We start from the raw sequence: 18,603 nt of genomic DNA on the forward strand, positions 1-18,603 counted from the left end.
AAGGTTCGTACACCAGGAAGTGTTACCAAGTACTGATTATTAGCACAGTATGATACACAGTAACACCAAACTAAATATGTTTGGTAAGCACACTGTAAACCCCCTAACGTTATATGCATAGCTATGCAGCCTTGAGTTGGTCAAACAACCTCACCAGACTGAAACATATGCAGAAGTATTAGGTACAGATAAAGCCTGCACAAGTAACAATGTTCAGAAATATAACAGCAGTACAAACATTTTGACAAAATCATCTAGGCATTACAGACAATATATTACTGTTCGTCTTCATACAGCTGTTGCAATAGATTCCAAACAACACTTCCACGCTGTCTTCCTCACAAGTAAGACAAAGGGACAATGCCCAAGTGGAGTACTCAATTATACTCCACTGTTGACATGGTATTGGCTAAGGCAGTAACAGCACAGCTGATGTGCATGTAATTAGCTACTTAGGAACACCAATTGGTTATCAGGATAGCACGTTACTGATCTGTAACTATAAAAGGTTGCCTTGTCACACATTTAAACCATCTGTATCTACCTGTAGGACAGTACAAAACACTGAAAGACTAACCGAAAATGAGTATTATACTAGTCAATGACACCTCCAATTACTAAGAAGGTATGTATAACATGTAGTATGTCTGTGTAGGTAGTACCTGTTCTGTAAGAATTACAGTGTAATCAATGCATATAGTGGAAATAGCTATCTTGTAGTGATGTATTGTTGAGCAGTAGTAATGCTTATAGTATTCTATGTGTGTACTGCTGTAGGTCACAAGGCAAACTCTGCATACACCACAAGGGATGATATGGGCTTGGAACTCACCAATTCGCTTCCAGCCACTGTCAGTGTCAGGAGTGGTCCAACAAGTATGTGCTATAACAAGGGATAGTATATGTCGATATATTGTAACAGTCGACATATGTATGAGTGTATAAGTAAAATGAACATGTTAAAGGTGGGCTTACTGTGCAAATATGGTGTGCATTGTGGGATATTGTGCCAATAACTCTGTAATGTACAGTATTTTAGGCAGATCTGTATTCCATTCTACATAGCAGTTCTGTTATATTATGCAAACAGTAGTTATGTCTATTGGCAATTACAATACTAAGTAACAGGATAAATATCATTTTTATTCATTTGACAGTTTAGCAGCATGATAATAAAGATAATTGGAAGAGCTAGGTAACTATCCATGCACATAACACGTAATATCCAACTCTCTAGTATCGTTTGCAAGCAATAACAGCTGTGCATGTGTACATGTTTTGCAAATGTGTAGTGACCCTTGTCACAGGGCTGGACCTCTCTAGTATCATTTGCAAGCAATAAGAGCTGTGCATGTGTACATGTTATGCAAATGTGTAGTGTCCCTTGTCACAGGGCTGGACCTCTCTAGTATAATTTGCAAGCAATAACAGCTGTGCATTTGTACATGTTATGCAAATGTATAGTGACCCTTGTTACAGGGCTGGGCCAAATGGCTATGTGCATACCTACATAGAGTGGATATTGAGAGTAGAGACACACTGGTTGAACTGCCAGGTTTGTGTAGCCTAACCTCTCATTGCCAACCTACAGCCACTTGCACTTACTGTATGTATGGTAGTACACAGTACTGGTAATGAAACAGGTTGCATATCATCTTTAACTCCAGTGTAACATCTGCAGTAGGAGTGTAAGATGTAGGAGACAGCTGCCCATATGTAATAGCTGCTTCATAGGTGATGGCTTACACTATCTGATTATATCCTGATCATGTTGAGAGTGGCATCAGAGTCTATTGAAACATGACTTTGTTTGGAGAGTGGGTGTCTGTTTCCAACAGAGCTCATGGTCCTGGTGGATATATGAGTATATACCCAGAGAGGGATAAAGACCTGTAGACATTTGCATCATCTGTAATCAAGTAACCAGATGTGATGTGCTCCTCAGAGGAGGATTGCTGCTAAAGGTAGCTATAATGTTTCCATAATAGCCAGTGTTGTCACGTCCATAACACAAATATTTCCATGTGAGTATCACTGTCTAAAACATCTTCATAAGCAATAAGTAAACTAAATACAGTACTTGTAGTACTGAATGCTCATACAGGCATGTCCACTAGTCAGCTACTGGTGTTTACTAATGTCAGCTTTGTGTATGTGGCCATCCTGGGGGAATGTAATCTCTATGCCATGTACACTGCCAAACCGACCTAGCACCATGCCCCACACATTGTTTGGGATGCAGCTACAGGAGTAAGCTGGAAGGCAGCCCAGTCTACAGCCATGACTGAACTGGACAGTCATGAGGTGTAGGTTAACATATGCATCTCATCATCACAACCAACACATACCCTTACCAGAACACAGTAAGGACACCCACACACAGTACCAGACATCACACACATTCACAGATGCTTCTAAGTGTCTTGCCAAACAAGTGACCTCCCAAGCTAGAAGAGACAGACACTGATATACACAAACTGTATGACATAGTTTGCATACTTGTGCCACACCTCAGAACATGTGGTTGGAAACATGCCCAACAGTACTCATTTGTGAATGCAAACTCTAGCACTATATTACACACCAACCTATACGAGGGCATACATACTGTCAGCTGCCTGTCTGCCATGATTAGCCACATACCCATACACTCAGACCACCTTTTGAACTATACACATGGCTCTGGCATATTCCACGTTGTTGTGCAGGACCTGTGATGCAGTAGCCTGGACTGCATAGAAACACATGTAGGAACTGTCAGGTCTTGTAGCCCACGCAGGTATGTCCCAAGGCCTGGGTAGCATTCTGCCATTGGCCAGAATGATACTGCAGTACAGGGACAAAAGGATTGTATTCCACAATTGTCTAGCGTAATGGTGCAAGTGAAAGGGTATCCAGTATCTGTCTGCCTGGGATAACATGGTTGACAGACCATGATGCTTTGCTAGACAGGGCCTGCATCTGTCACCCCTGGGAATCTGGATACTGCCTAGGGCTCATGCTTCCACTATAGTGCCTTTATCATGCACAGTTCAAGTGAAGGTCCACTGCTGTTACAGGAACAGCCAAGCAACAAACTGTGGGTCTTGCTACACAATGATTCATGTCAGAAACACTATATGGACACATATATGTCAATCCCTAACATGGAGAACATAGCTGTGCAGTGGCTGAGACATGTTTCAACTCTCTGGAGAGCACACCTGCATGACCATGTTATAACACATACCTCACCTCTTGCCCATTATCCTTTATTGGAACACACGTGACGCAGGTGTGTCCATATTCCTGAAGAATATGTACATCCCCCATGCTAGTTGCACTTGCATAACATCAGATGCATTATGCTGAGCAACTACCTTTGTGCCAAAGTGGAATTCAAATTGCACCTTGCGACAGATCACCCACCATGCTGCGGATTTCCCAACGGTCATAATGTGCTGTAATGGGGAAGATTAGGTCTGAGACAGAAAAGCATAATAATGGCTACTCTCAACTATTCCATTATGAACTGGGAAGACTCCTTATGTACCAACACCTGCGCTCAAGGCATGTTGGATTCCATCAACCCCAATGACCTGGATCACAGTAGTCACACAAACAGGGCTAACAGTATGCTACACATTATGTTTCCTAAGAGCAGAGTGGTGACTGTCATGGCACCCATGCAGATGGACAATGCATGTGCAAATGCTGAATCCTACACAAATGAACTTTAAGCAGTCACATACGTGCAGTGATTGTGCCATTGAAACAGAACCAGGATTCAACGAAACACAAACAAGTAGGCAAACCGGTGGTACCATAGGTTCATAGGTTGGTACTAGGCTATCAACCCTAGGACCTATACAAGCCTAGCCATAACAATTCCCTGGCTATTTCTTCCCACACTATTTACTTCCCTGGACCCCTGTCTAGCAGGGCGACTGACATGATCCCCGGGGTGAATTTCCTTTCTCCCATCCAATCGTCAAGGTTCCTTTTGAAGAGGACCAAAGAGGCACTCTGCTTGACATGTATGGGCAATCTATTCCAGAGTCTGGGGAGTCTCTGGGTCAGGAACCTATCTCTGGGTCAGGAACCTACTATGCTTTAAACTGTACCACAGAAGGTAGTAACTTTTGCAAGAGTGAACACACATGAGTGTAGGTGATCCCTGGTCAGCCTCAGAAAGATGCAGATACACCATATAAAACCCCACAAAGCTACTGTGAAACTAATCAGCCACATATTATGAGGCCAAGCAAAGAGCATTCTATAGAGTTGTCATTAATCGTAATGGCAACAACAAGACCTGCCATGCTGCACAGCACTATGGCATGAGAAATACCGCACCTAGAGAAATAGCAACTGTTCATCCATATAGGGTCTTGGAGAACCTAAACCCACTCCCACCTCCCCCCCAACAGGTACACTTAGTAATATATCCATGTACACTACAGGGCCCCTGTAATAACAACTATGCAGGTACAAGCTGCACTCTCTAAAGACATACATACAGCTTTCATGCAACCTGTCAGCATCCCAGGGTGTATCCTTTACACATGTAAGAACAATCAGCTATCCACATACACCTCATGTTCAATCATAGCTCCATGTCAGGCTGTGTACACATCAAATGGTGCACAGCAACAGTTATCACACCCCACAAAGGAGGAGACACCATTGATAATGGGAAATAGTGCACAACTACCATGCTGAGTCTGGTCTGTAAGGCCATGAACCATGATCAACATATTTGATGTACTCAGTACAGATGTAGATGACAGTAGGGTTGATTCACACTGCATATCATGACCTTGCCAGGTCGTAGGGCACCATCATCCATACTTTGTTCCAGCTACACTCAAAAACTAGGTGTATATTCCTATGTCACAGGAGTGGTTGGCAAATGGACTGCTGGCAGAACCAATACCACAGAAGGTGTCTGACTAATACATGCACATCAAACCAATGCCAGCCACAGTAATACAGGGTTCATTCCTAGTACTCCCCCTCTTTGTTATGTATACCACACAGACTAACACAGAAGGCATCAACCAATTGATGTTTGCAAATGACTATGAACTAGGAGCAATAGTTGACACAATGTGTGATGCGTTCAACATACAGAAGGCCCTTTGTATGTCAGATGTGTGGTGTGTGACATATGGCCACAGTCTGACAGCTAAGTATTGCATTGTCATCCCCTATGTTAGAAACCCTGTACCCATGAACTACCACCTTGGCAGTGGTCAACATAATGACAACTGTGTGTGTATGGGATACAGCTGGACAGTAGTCTTTCCTTTGATAGTTACTTCACCACACCAGTCAGGTAGTCATATGTGGCACCCCTAATCATGGCAGGGTGCCATCCAGGAATATAGAGATAATTGCTCAGTCATACTCAGCATTCATGTGACCCATAATAGATCACATATTTCTTTTAAGGGTTATTGCCCATGTGTAGATGGCCTACACTGTCCTTCCCAATCCCTTGCTGCACTATGTAGCATGCAGCCTACCCTGAATAAAGCCATGTCCAACTCAGAGGTGTTGGGCATGCTACACTTAACACATCCTCATCCCAAATAAACACATACATCATGGACATCCACCTTTCTAGTACAAGGATCACAACATGCCTGACAGATCTATGCCCCATACACTTAACATACTCTTGCCATACTATGCATCCCTGTCCAGTGAAGCTGCACATTGCCCCTTTCTATGACATGGTGTGATGACCGCATGCCAAATATATCAGTAACCCTGTGGATCATGTCTGTGGCACTGCTTGAACTGGCCACTGAAACTTACCTGTCTGTTGCCTACAGCTGGGTAACCTGTCTGCCTTGGCTCATAAATGGCCCAGGCATATAGCCTACTAGATCACTATGACCATACATGCTATAGTTGATATCCAACCCTGCAAATACCATCAGGCTAGCTATTGTCCCATGTGTTACACATGTGCAACAAAGGCAATACATGGCTGGATGCTACACAGCTGTACAGTGCCATGTAGATGTATATGGCAAAACACATACATGCTTGCAAGTCTGCAGGGTCACAGGTCATGTCCCTAATGGCTATGTATGACTATGTATGTGACATATACACAGCATTAAGGTCGATTGCATTAATGTGAACACATCAAGGCATGTGCTGATAGGTAAAGACACCAGTACAGGCAAACAGCCATGCCCACATCAAGACAGCATCCACATGGAGTATGAGCAATGTCATCACATGACACACACATATATGGTGATAACATCACATCACCAGTAAGTGCCAAATGTGTGTGACTTATACATGTCAGTGGTGTTAGTGTCATGTAGATTTGCAAAGACTTATTCATAATCTTAATAAATGTGATACACATGTATGTTCAGCTGTACTTCTGTACTTTTCTGTGAGTTACTGTGACCTGTCTCCATCATTATGTCTTCCAGGTATGCCATGTAGTAGGTTGCCAGCATACAGCCACTTGGAGGATGAGGTCCTCGTCCCACAGGTTCATAAGTTCATAGGTAGGTACTAGGCTATTAGCCCTAGGGCCTATATAAGCCTAGCCAAAAGGTACCCTGGCGTTTGCCACCCAAGAAAATTATTTTCCTATGCCACTGTCGAGCAGAGCCACAGAAGTGATCTCCGGGGTGAATTTCCTATCTCCCATCCAATCATCAAGATTTTTTTTGAAGAGTGCTAATGAGGAGCTTTGTTTGATATAGATAGGTAGTTTAAACAAAAAAAGAGAGCGAATTTGTAGAACTAAACTCCTTTATTGGTAAGCGCTTTCGTTGGCAAAAGGTAAGCCAACTTCTTCAGACCATCGAAAAACATACAAGATACAATCCCATGTGAAAAGGAATGCCTTTTATACACAGTGTTAGTCTAATCAAGCAATCAATTAATTAAGTAAAAAACAATCAACAATAAAAAAACACAAGTAACCATTTGTTTGCTGAACCAGAGATTTGTTTTACATAGGTTTTTATAAAATCAGTAAACCTTAGACAATAAACTTTCTCAAGCCTAATTTATCTCAATATTAAAAATACCATAGGTAGGTAGTTTGTTCCAGAGTATGGGAAGTCTCTGGGATAGGAACCTATCCCTCCAGCATATTCTGTTTATTGTGGTGACAAGGTTTAGGTCCCTAGAGTGTGTAGCTCGTAGGGATTGGGATTTCTTTAAGTGGAGCATGTCTAAAAGCTCTGGGTTTGACATAGCTTTGTGTGTTAGGCAGAGATCGCCTCTGAGTAGGCGATATGCGACGGAGAAAAGCTGCAGTTTTTTGAGATGGTCTACGTAGGACATCTGTTTGAGACTGGTAATCCTCTTTGTGAGGTATTTCTGCGGCCTTTCCAGTTGTTGTAGATGTCTTGTGAGGTACATACCTAAAGGGGCATTGTACTCTATAATGGGTCTAATGATTGATGAGTAGAGGGGAACAATGACCTCTTTTTTCCTGGATGATAAACTTTTGTGATGAGGTGTGTCACGTAGAAGGATTTCCTGACTACTGCAGTGATGTGATTATCAATGGAGAGAGTACTGTCGACCTGTATCTAAAGGTCTCTTATCACACTTTCAGTGTTAAGTAGACTACCGCCTATGTGGTAGTTCATGGTTATAGAGTTTTTACCAAAAGGGATGACAATGCACTTTTTGGCATTGAGCTTGAGGCTATGGCTTTGACACCAGGCATCTGTCTCAGTAGTGAGGCCCTTTAGTAGGATGTCCACATCTTTTGGAGTTTTGATTATGGCTCCTAGTTTGCAGTCATCTGTGAACTTCGTTAGCCAAAAACCTTCTGTGTTAGCTTGTACTTCAGAGAAGTAGATACCAAACAGGAGAGGACCCAGGACTAAACCCTGTGGTACTCTACTTGTCACTGGTCTGAAGTTGGATTTATAGTCTGCTACTTTCACAGTGTGGGTTCTGTCAGTGAGCCAGTTGGCAACCCATCTTGTGACATAGGAGTTTATACCTAGTTTAGTGAGTTTATCTGTAATTCCGGAGTGGGGATGGCATTGAAAGCCTTGGTGATATCTAGATAGGCTGTGTGAACCACCTTATCCTCATCTACAGCTTTGGTGACTGCTTCCAAGAAGTCTATCAGGCTTAGGAGACATGATCTGCCTTTTGCAAACCCGAACTGGGTGGGGTCCTGACCTTGAAGATTACCAGTGTCATTGTTTATAAGTTCCATGATGATACGTTCCATAGCTTTGCAGACCAGGCTCGATAGGCTAATGAGGCAGTAGTTTCCAAGGTCCGTGGTGGCTCCCCCTTTATGGAGTGGGATAACTGTTGCTGTGCGTCATTCAGTGGGCACATAGCCTGAAGTGAGGCTATGACTGAACATGGTACTTAGGTGGGGTGCCGGTTCGTTCTATAGTTCATGTAGAACACGACCTGGGATGTTGTCAGGTCCCATGAATGCTGTGTTCTTGGCTTTGGATAGTGTGTTTTTTACCTGTGCAGCCGTGATTACAGGAACTTTGCATTCTTCTGGTATAGAGACGGGCCCTTTAGGGGATGACAGGGGGGTAAAGCTAGCACTGAACCTATCTGCTAGGGTGTTGGCAATATCAGTTGGTTCTGTATATTTAGTGCCATTGTGCTGTAACTCAGAGCAGATCTGAGTGCTGCCATTGAGATTCTTGACAAAGCTATAGAATGGTTTGTGGATGCCTTTAGAGTCAGTGGTGATTTTGTTTTCATAACTAGCTTTGGAGGATTTTATGAGGGATCTCAGCTTCTTACTGAGGCTGACCAGGGAGTTTCTCCAATCATGGGATTTTACTCTTTTTTGCAACAGTTTCTTTCTTCTGTTGTAGAGTTTGTTTATGACAGGGGACCACAAGATTGGCTTCCTTATTTTGGAGGATAGCATATTGGTTCTGTTAGGGATTGCATGATCCATGCACTCGTGTAAGTGCTTATAAAGTGCATTTGTGTAGGATTCAGCAGTCATATCTCTATTATCCGTCAGCATGGGTGTCGTGAAGTTTGCCACTTCTGTCTTAAGACGTGTGAAGTTGGCTTTGGAGAATTTTTTACTGTGGTTTCCCTAATGGGGGGTGGGGGAGGGATGTGGATGTCTAGGGTGATTAGCTTGTGGTCGGATCTAACCAATGAGGATTTGACCTCTGGTGTGGAGCACCAGTTGCCCATGTTGGTAATAACCAGGTCTGGGATATTGCTGCCCCTGGTGGGGGTGTGTTTAATTTTCCCAGTTAATGGTGGGGTAGCTGAAATCGCCCATTATTAGGGTGTTAGGTTGTACCCTAATATTTTCCAGTGTATCAAGAAATGAGGAGTGGAAACCCTGGGGCATGGTGGGGGATCTGTAGCAAGCTACAGTTTGGATTGCGGCCCTGCCCAGAGTTAGTTGCACTTGGATAATCTCGGATGCATTATGCTGAGCAACTAGCCTGGAGGTGTGGATATCCTTAATGAATATGGACACGCCTCCGCCTTTAGTGTTTCAGTCCAGGTTAGGTGGCCGAAAGGTGTGGTATGAATTATAGCCTGGTAATGCAGGGGTACTCTCTGGAGCCTTGAGCCAGGTCTCTGTCACTGCACAGATGTCGATGTTCTCTGCCATTTCACACTGAGCTAATCGAAGGAAGGACACTGTGCAGACTCAGATCTATAATATATAACATTAAGTATCCTGTATTTTTTGCTTATTTTTTCAAGTTATTTATAGCACTGTGTCTACTGTATATTTTTCTAGCTAGTTTCACTGTGTGTGAGGTATTAACTGGAAACTGTCCATTTTATTAAGCATCTGTTGGGTTGTTTGATTCTGATAACTTGTTTGCAGTTAAAAGCTTTCTCTAGAGGCTCCTTTAGCTGTTTAAAACTTTCATTTAAAGGCTCACTGCTGCTTTTCTGCTGTGAGGAACATTTCTGCAGTTTGTTTTCCACCGTCCCTCCCTATTGGAATGCTGTTCTTATAGTTGGTGGCTTTGCAGTTGCCGGCCCCTACTGTAAATTTGATCTGGGACCCTCCTCTCAGTCTAGTGTCATTACCTCATTCTACCTAATACAGGGAGAACATTTGAGAAGGCCAATCAGCTTAGTTTCTGCTCCTCCTTTCTCTCTTTCCACTTAAAAAAAATATTCTAAGCTTGTTTCCTGCCTTTCCTATGGGTAGTCTAGTCTGTATACAGATTTGCTGTGTCCAGGACTATTTGTGGGCTTCTAAGCCCCCAAGCCTTTCTGTGTTGGAGGGGAAGCCTTCTAGCTTAATTTTGTTTCTTAGAACTAGCCAGTTTTTTAGTTTCAGCACTCAGGTCTGTTTCATTGAGCTCAGCACTTGTTCAGAACTTATTGTAAGCACTAAATAAGCCACAAATTACTACAGCACTCAACTTTCCTCACTGTCTAGAGGAAAACAGTTTCTAGTACTTAACAAATAAGTACCTATCCAGGCATGTCTAAGGATCAGCTCCTGGTGTTTTCTCCTGTCTACCTGATGAATCTGGGCATCTTGGGGCAATGCAGCAATTGCCTCATGTACACAGACAACCCTCTCCTCCTATCACCCAACACTACAACCTGTGAGAGATGCACTTATATAGCCAAACTGGAAGCAAAGCTCTCTTCACCTAAGACTGGACTAGACAGTCAAGAGGAGAAGGTAAACACTTGCACCACACCACACTCAGCACATAGTCCCTCAAAACCTACACCACCAAAACACACACATAGAAACACAAAACACACACCTACATTTGCGGAGGCTCTCAGTAAAAACCTGCCCAAGCAACAGGGACCTCCAAAGCAGAAACACAAGCAATCTCCACCCCCCCCCCCAACATAACCCAAATGACACATAGCCCACAAACTCAGTGTGCCACTCAGCCACAGCCCATAAGGCATAACAACATGCCCAACACTCTAGTCATAGGTGACTCTATAGTCAGACACACTGATGTTCCACTCACCAGGCTAAACAAGGAGAAAGTTACTGTCAGTTGCCTGTTGGGTGCCAGGATCCTCCACATAATGCATGCACTCAAGTCACTCCACAACAAGTACAAATATGACTCTGTCATTGTCCATGTTGGTGTGAATGACCTGAGATGTACCTCCCTGGACTTCATGAAAAGGGACATGGAGGAGCTGTCCGATCTTGTAGCAGGTATGACCCTAGCCCTGAGTAGCATCCTGCCATCACCCAGAATGGTACCACAGTACAAGGACACAATTATTGACTTCAACAATTGGCTAAGTTTCTGGTGTCATTCTAAGGGGATCCAGTATCTGTCTGCCTGGGATGACATGATCGACAAACCACGATGCTTTGCCAGAGATGGCCTGCACATGTCTCCCCTGGGATTCCGGATACTGGCTAAGGTTCTAGCCACCCCTATAGTGCTTTTTTAGTCAAGGTTTAAATGACAAATTCACCACCATAACAGGTACAAGCAAGAAGAATCTGAGGGTATTGCTACTCAATGCTAGAAGTGTAAACCTCAAAATGCACTCACTCGAGGCACTCATTAAAATGGAGAACATCGACATCTGTGCAGTGACAGAGACCTGGGTACCTCCTCGACAACCATACAACACTCTTCAGCCATGTGCCACAGGATGGACAGCAGCGGGATGCCCTGTGGGAGAAACTCCACAGGAGGTAAATGATGTTGGTGGTCACAATCGCACCTCTCAGCAGGTGTGCTGACACTGCACTGACCTCATAAGATGTGTGAAACAGTGTTCTAATGCAATCGCCAGGGAACGAGGTGCAACAGGTGGGGGGGCCACTCACCCAGGCCCCACTCACACGTACCGAGGAGCTACTGGCCAACCTAGTGGCACCTGCAGACCTCCATCCACAAGCTTTAGCTGGTATTGTGGAGGTGGGTGTCTCTCAACCACTGAGCCTGGAGTTGCCTGGTAAGTCAGTACTGCACTTATAACACATCTATATTTCACATAGTTACATGTGTTACTGTACAATATGTAATGTAACATCATATGCAAGGCATGTATGCACACATGCCACATACTACAGTATGCTACTCTATGTATGCACAGATGTGCATACTCCATAGTATAGTGTATTGTACTGGCTTATGTGCTAACATGGACATTGCACCCTGTAGCTATCACACAAGTGTGGATAATGATCTTACTGCTGTGACACATCTGGTTAGGTACCTCTGGCATTTTGCAGTGACAGCAGCCTGTGTCAGGTGAGATTGTTATTATTTACAAGGCTTGATAATGCATGGATCATATTAATTGCATGCTATCTGCCATACCACACGTACACATAAGTTATGATGGTCCTGTTAATAGACACCGGTCAGACCTGTAATGCATCACAGTGGTTACCCATGTGAAACAATTGAAGACTATATGAAACACCTACACTAAACCTTCCAAACTGTCATTGCCAAATGTGTGGACAACTGTGAATACAATGGTGGAGGTGTGTTTCACTGTAGGGACAGGTACTCCATATCAGCATTACACATGTTGGGAATACGAACAGTACTGCACAGAGATCATATGTGTGCACACACTCTAAATGTGTTGGAGCTGGAGTATGACCAGCCCACAGGATACACCCTTGTGGATTATACTCTCGCTATGAATGTCACACAATGTCATGTGCTATCTGACATGTCCATGACATGTAGTGGGCTGACTGAAACACTGCTCAACTAACCTGCAAAACATGATGTCTCACATCCCATACATACCACCCTTTGTCTGCATAACCCTGTCCTCTAGTGGAGCATATGACATCTATGGGTGTATGTCATATGGGATAACACTGACATGTGAAATAAAATGTCCATCACAACCATTGGACAGAACATGTGTACACATGGCCATGGAGGATGGCCAGAGACATGAAGCAACACACACACAGTAGAAGTGATGTACATATGTGTACACCCTGTTGTACATTGGCTCAACACAATACAACTATGGCCTTTGTGTAATGGTGATATTGCAGATGTAAAACACTTAACATCATACAGGTCTGTGCACAGCTTGTGTAGGCATAACATGAAACCACCACATAACATGTCTTGAACATCTTGAGTGTGTCATGACATGAAAGCATTCACCTATACAGTATCCAAATACATACATGTATTGCACAACATACACAATCAACCACATCAGGCCACAGATACAGTACATTCACCTTGCTGGTGTCAGACATCACTGTCATGCCTGCTCCTCGTGTGTGTGAAGTGCACAGATGGCATGTGGGACATAGGGTACTGCTAAGTTAGCCATGTGTGGGCATAGTTGCCAGACATTAGTAATATGGTTGCAGATGTGCAGGGGTATCATCTGTATACCCTTCTGTGACCTGTGTCACACATTCCAGATTAGGGTTTAGTGTGTATACACCTTAGTGACATGGGTCACATTCCACATTAGATATGTATTGTATGTGAACATAGTCATGGCTATGAACTGTGTCAGTAGCTCACACTGTATAGCAATTGTGATGCCACATGATGCCCTGCAATGGCTATGCACATCAGCTCAATGTGCAGTATGTGAATGCATATTTGTAGGGCAGACAGACAACACTGAATCAGCTGAAGGCCCATGTTAGTATAAGACATCGCTGCATTGGGTTACCATTACCATACTGTAGACTGGAAAGGACACCATTGTGTTACACATTTATGCATGTCATTCAACACGTCAGCAGAAGACATGTCATACTACATGTGATTGATAAGGTCATATGACACACAGCAGGCTGGTGTACTGTAAACCTGTGCTGGTCTGTGGCACCATTGCAAAGTAGGGGCAGCCATGTCAAATGTGTGTACAGCCACATGCACAATGTCTAGACTCAGCTCAGGGATAGGCGGAATAATGAACAGACATGCACTGCTTTGGGGGAGATATGCAAGCTAGGGCTCAGGCAAACACAGTATGCAGTCGACATACCCTTCTGCTCATGTCCTCACACATAGGGGCAATGGCCAATACAAAGCATATGTGGCAGATGTACAAAGGTCAGCGATGGTCTGTTAACATGTGGTGTATGTTGCACATACCATGGCAGTGCGGTTCAATGGTGCAAAGTGCAGGCATTGTGTTGCAGGTATGGGGCATAGGCTACTAACACAAATGGTGCAATACAGGTATGTATGCTAGCCACCACTATAATTATGTATGGTGCTTGCCGTCTGCTATAACACATGCATGCTGTTGTGTGCAACTCAGGGATGTATAATAACTACCACTATAATTGTCTAAGCTGAATGCCATCTGCCATATCACCTGCGTGTAGCATGTGTGTGTCTGTGTGTTTCTGTGTGTGTCTGTGTGTGTATGTCTGTGTGTGCATGTGTGTGTGTGCGTGTGTGTGTGTGTGTGTGTGTGTGTGTGTGTGTGTGTGTGTGTGTGTGTGTGTGTCTGGTATAACTTGTAATGTACAGTTCTTGTCTTCCCCTCCAGGTGTTGATGTAGGTGCATTGCCCTCCTGCGGTCCACCTGATGTTAGTGTCCCCAGACTCTAGCAGTGATGATGATAGTATGATTGAGGCACAGGCAGGGTTTTCAGGGGCTGAATATGTGCTATTGTTTGCCATTCCACCTGTATCCGCCTCATCCTCACACACAGTTCTCCTGCCTACACATATCCCATCACCACTGGCCATAGAGGAAGTACAGTTGGCGGGTGGTAGCATGGAACAGGGAAGTGTGGAGACTATGGAAGGTGTGCCTGCACAACATGATCCCAGTCAACTGACTGGTGATGTCCCACACAGGCATGTGCCCAGCACTGCTCGTAAGAGGACCACTGGCCAACATGCCCCTGCGAGACACAGCATATCAGCTGGAGTCACCAGATGCATGTTTCAGGCTGTAATGGAGGCACAGGTACGTGCTGAATGGCACAACAGAGAAGGTCTGAGGCTTCAGAGGGCTGCTGTCCGTTCATTAACCGACAACATCCAGGCACTTGCAAATGCTCACCATCATCTTGCAGATGTTTTGGATAAACGATTGGGTGACATGGTGGGAGTCCTTGACCGTGGCATGTCAATCCTCGAGCATGGAATGTCTGTGCTGGAAGATCTGGTGTGAGTGAGGCATCGGGCATGTGGACTTGGGTCAGCTACATCGCCTTTTAAAGGTCTACGTGAACATGCTACTGCACATGTCTGCTCCCATAGTGGCGGTAGCAGCAGCAGTGCAGCTGGTGTTGTGCAGTCCACACCAGAACACAGCAGGCCATGTGCACATGGTCCTGGATGGTCCCAACAGGGACATGATTCCAGTGGACATGTGTCATCAGACAGAACCCAGTCTGGACCTTTACCTGGTAGTGCCCGTGCAACCACTGGCAGGCACAGGTCACGTGGCCGTGGCCAGACACCGGGAACTGTGAAACCTGCCTTCTACAGTCTGCAGCTGTCAATAATACCCCTGTGTAGGCCAGCCACATGCCAGACCTGTGTGCATGCATGCACACACACACACACACCGGAAACAAATGAAGGGCACCTCAACACACACACGCATAACATCCACACACACCCAATGATATCACAGGCTGTAAAGCACAGACATGATGTCATCCAATGGCACAGCCTAGGCCTCTGGCAAACATTATCACCCTGTACATATTATGATACCTGTGCCAAATCCCTGTCATTCACACCATTGGTGCAGGGACATGCTCATATGGTCTGATGCACAGGGTGAACATACTAGGTAGACAATTGTAGATTAATATTATTGAGTAGTGTTGACAGGCAGCAGTCATACCATGTATTACAGTTTTGGAATGCATTTTGTACATTTGACAGTATGTATCATGTGTAACAACACTAACATCATGTTGATCTTGACGTTCTGCCTTCCTCTTTCAGGTGTAGTTGCATGTGCCCGGGGATGTCAGTGTTTGCAGTTAGTGTCCCATATGTACATGTTGACTATTCACAGGTCAGTATGAAAATACCTGCATGCACTTTGTAGCTTCCACATCACAGTTATATTCTCCCATGTTTCAATTATGTTTACTGTTCTAATGATCCAAGAGCATGATAGCTGTGTAGTAAGCTACTGTGTTCAGAGCCGTCACATCCATAGTGGGTGACATCACAGGTATAGTTACCTGGAGCAGGGAGGAGGTAAAAGAGTGGTATGGTGGATGACAAGGGTAAAGGCCAGTGGAAATAGTGGCTTCTCATTGGGTAGCAGTAATACCCACTGCCGTGACAACATGCAAACGCAGACACACCCACACACTCAGGGATTCACAGACACAGTAACATACACTCTGACACACACACACACACACACACACACACACACACACACACACACACACACACACACACACACACACACACAGACACACAGTTGCCAGTGTTCAGATGAGAATGCCTGCCTATGTGCATATCATCATTATAGTACTACACAATTACAAGATGCACCACAGAGATTGCACACGTACAAGTAGTTGGAATGGCCTAAGATCGAGGACACTGACACGGATACTACAGTGCAGTGAGTGTATGTGGGGGGGGGTCCATCATTAGGCTATGTAAAAACAGGTCACACTCTAGGGTGCACATGTTAACAGGTGGTTAGAATGCCTGTCTAAGATTGATGATATCAACAGGGATACTAGATTGCATTGAGTGGATGGGGGGAGAGGGCATTAACATTTCACTATGGTAAAATACAGCCTCACTCGAGGGACCTGACAGCCATACACACTGAGAGCCACACACACACACACACACACACACACACACACACACACACACACACACACACACACACACACACACACACACACACACACACACAGACACACACACTGTGGCATTCACAAAGATATACCCCCATGTCACACACATACAGACACTTTACATGTGTGAGGTTCAACCACCTGCCTATGCCTTTCTTTCTACACTTCACTCTGTACTGGTGTCAACAACAGTATTCAGGAGAGTGAAAACATGTGGGATGTATTCCCAACCATACATGACATATATGGACACACACACACACGTGCTAGTACTGTGAATCACACACCTGCTTATCTCATGATAAGTACTACAGATGTACAGCACTATCGCATTCAATACAAAGCTTACTGACTCTTTTCTTTGCCAGCTGTGCTGATATATGCACAATATATGCACAGGGGAGGTATTACTGTTACAGGTGTCATGAGGTTTGCCTTCAGCGTCACCCTTACTGCATTCTACATTGTCTGTTTTCCACTTCAATTAACAAAACCTGACCTTAGCAATTACACAGGTTATTGTAGGAATGGTTGTAACACACCAGTGAGCTGTCCTCAGTAATCATTCATCTGCAAAGAAGCCCCACCACTTATTAGTCATGTCCAAACATCTGTCCATATCTCATGTACAGCTTACTGTACTTATAGCATATCACCATATACAGTTGGCAATGTTGAGGCTGTATTGCAACAGCATGATGTACTAAGACAACAGTCACCTTCAGACATCAGACACTGCACACACATGGAATCTACACAAACATCAATATATGTAACCATATGCAGTCTGCATCAGTAAATGTACTAGCAGGTCAAGAGGATACATTCCACACCTTCCCCATGCCATGTGTGAAACATAGCTGAGCATTACAACATAATGGATGTTGTATTCATGTACTGGTAGGACACCACCACCTTCACCGAGTAGCCAAGTGTACATATATGACAACAGCACATATCAGCAAGACACACACAGCATTATTCCATGTCATGCTCCTACAAACTGTTACTTGACAGTGCCATGGTGAAGCCAGGGCACTGTAATGGTCAGCAGTGAGCACATCATATTTGCCACACACACCTCATGTTTACTGGAAGAGTGCCAGCAATGTGCTCTGTTAGAGCTAGGCAGTACACTCATTCAAGCATGTGCGAGGTCTGTGGCTTGTAAACATCTCACCCCAGCACGTACTGGCTATTGTGGTTCTAAGGCTAATGTCCAAACAGCACACATCATGCATGGCTTGCAATTGTTAACATGGGGTATATGTAGGAACTGTAGCCACACATGGCTGTACATGTCATGAACATATCACCTGTGACTACTCAGGAACATACAGAGCAGAGCTGGATTTCCCTGAGTCTGTCAATACAGGCCTTGTGTAGGTCCTATGATCCTGTTATTTGTGCATGTTTGTAGGCATTGCATTAGGTGGACATGTCTAATGACATACATGCCACATGGGGTGTTCAATTATATGATAGGCATCATGGGTGACCAGTAGAGAGGGAATATTACCTCTGTTAACATAGATATCAAACCTTACCCACTTCTGAATTTGGATCTTAGTCAGAGTATGTGTATGTGAGTCTGTTTCACTACATGACTGTGGGTTGAAGTGTAATTTGTTTAAAACGCTGATCTAATGCTGGAATTACATCATTTTCATTGTATCCTGTTACTGAATCAAGTATTAATGACACTGAGTCTGTGTATGTGAATTTCACTACATGCCTGTGGGTTAAAGTGTAATTTGTTGAAAATGCTGATCTATTGCAGGAATTACATTGTTTCCTTTTTATCTTGTTACTGAATCTGGTATTAAACGACACTGAACACT

The sequence above is a fragment of the Protopterus annectens genome, chromosome 2.part0 (genome assembly GCF_019279795.1).
Source record: "Protopterus annectens isolate FY-2018-M chromosome 2.part0, PAN1.0, whole genome shotgun sequence".
NCBI classification, from domain to species: Eukaryota; Metazoa; Chordata; order Ceratodontiformes; family Protopteridae; genus Protopterus; species Protopterus annectens.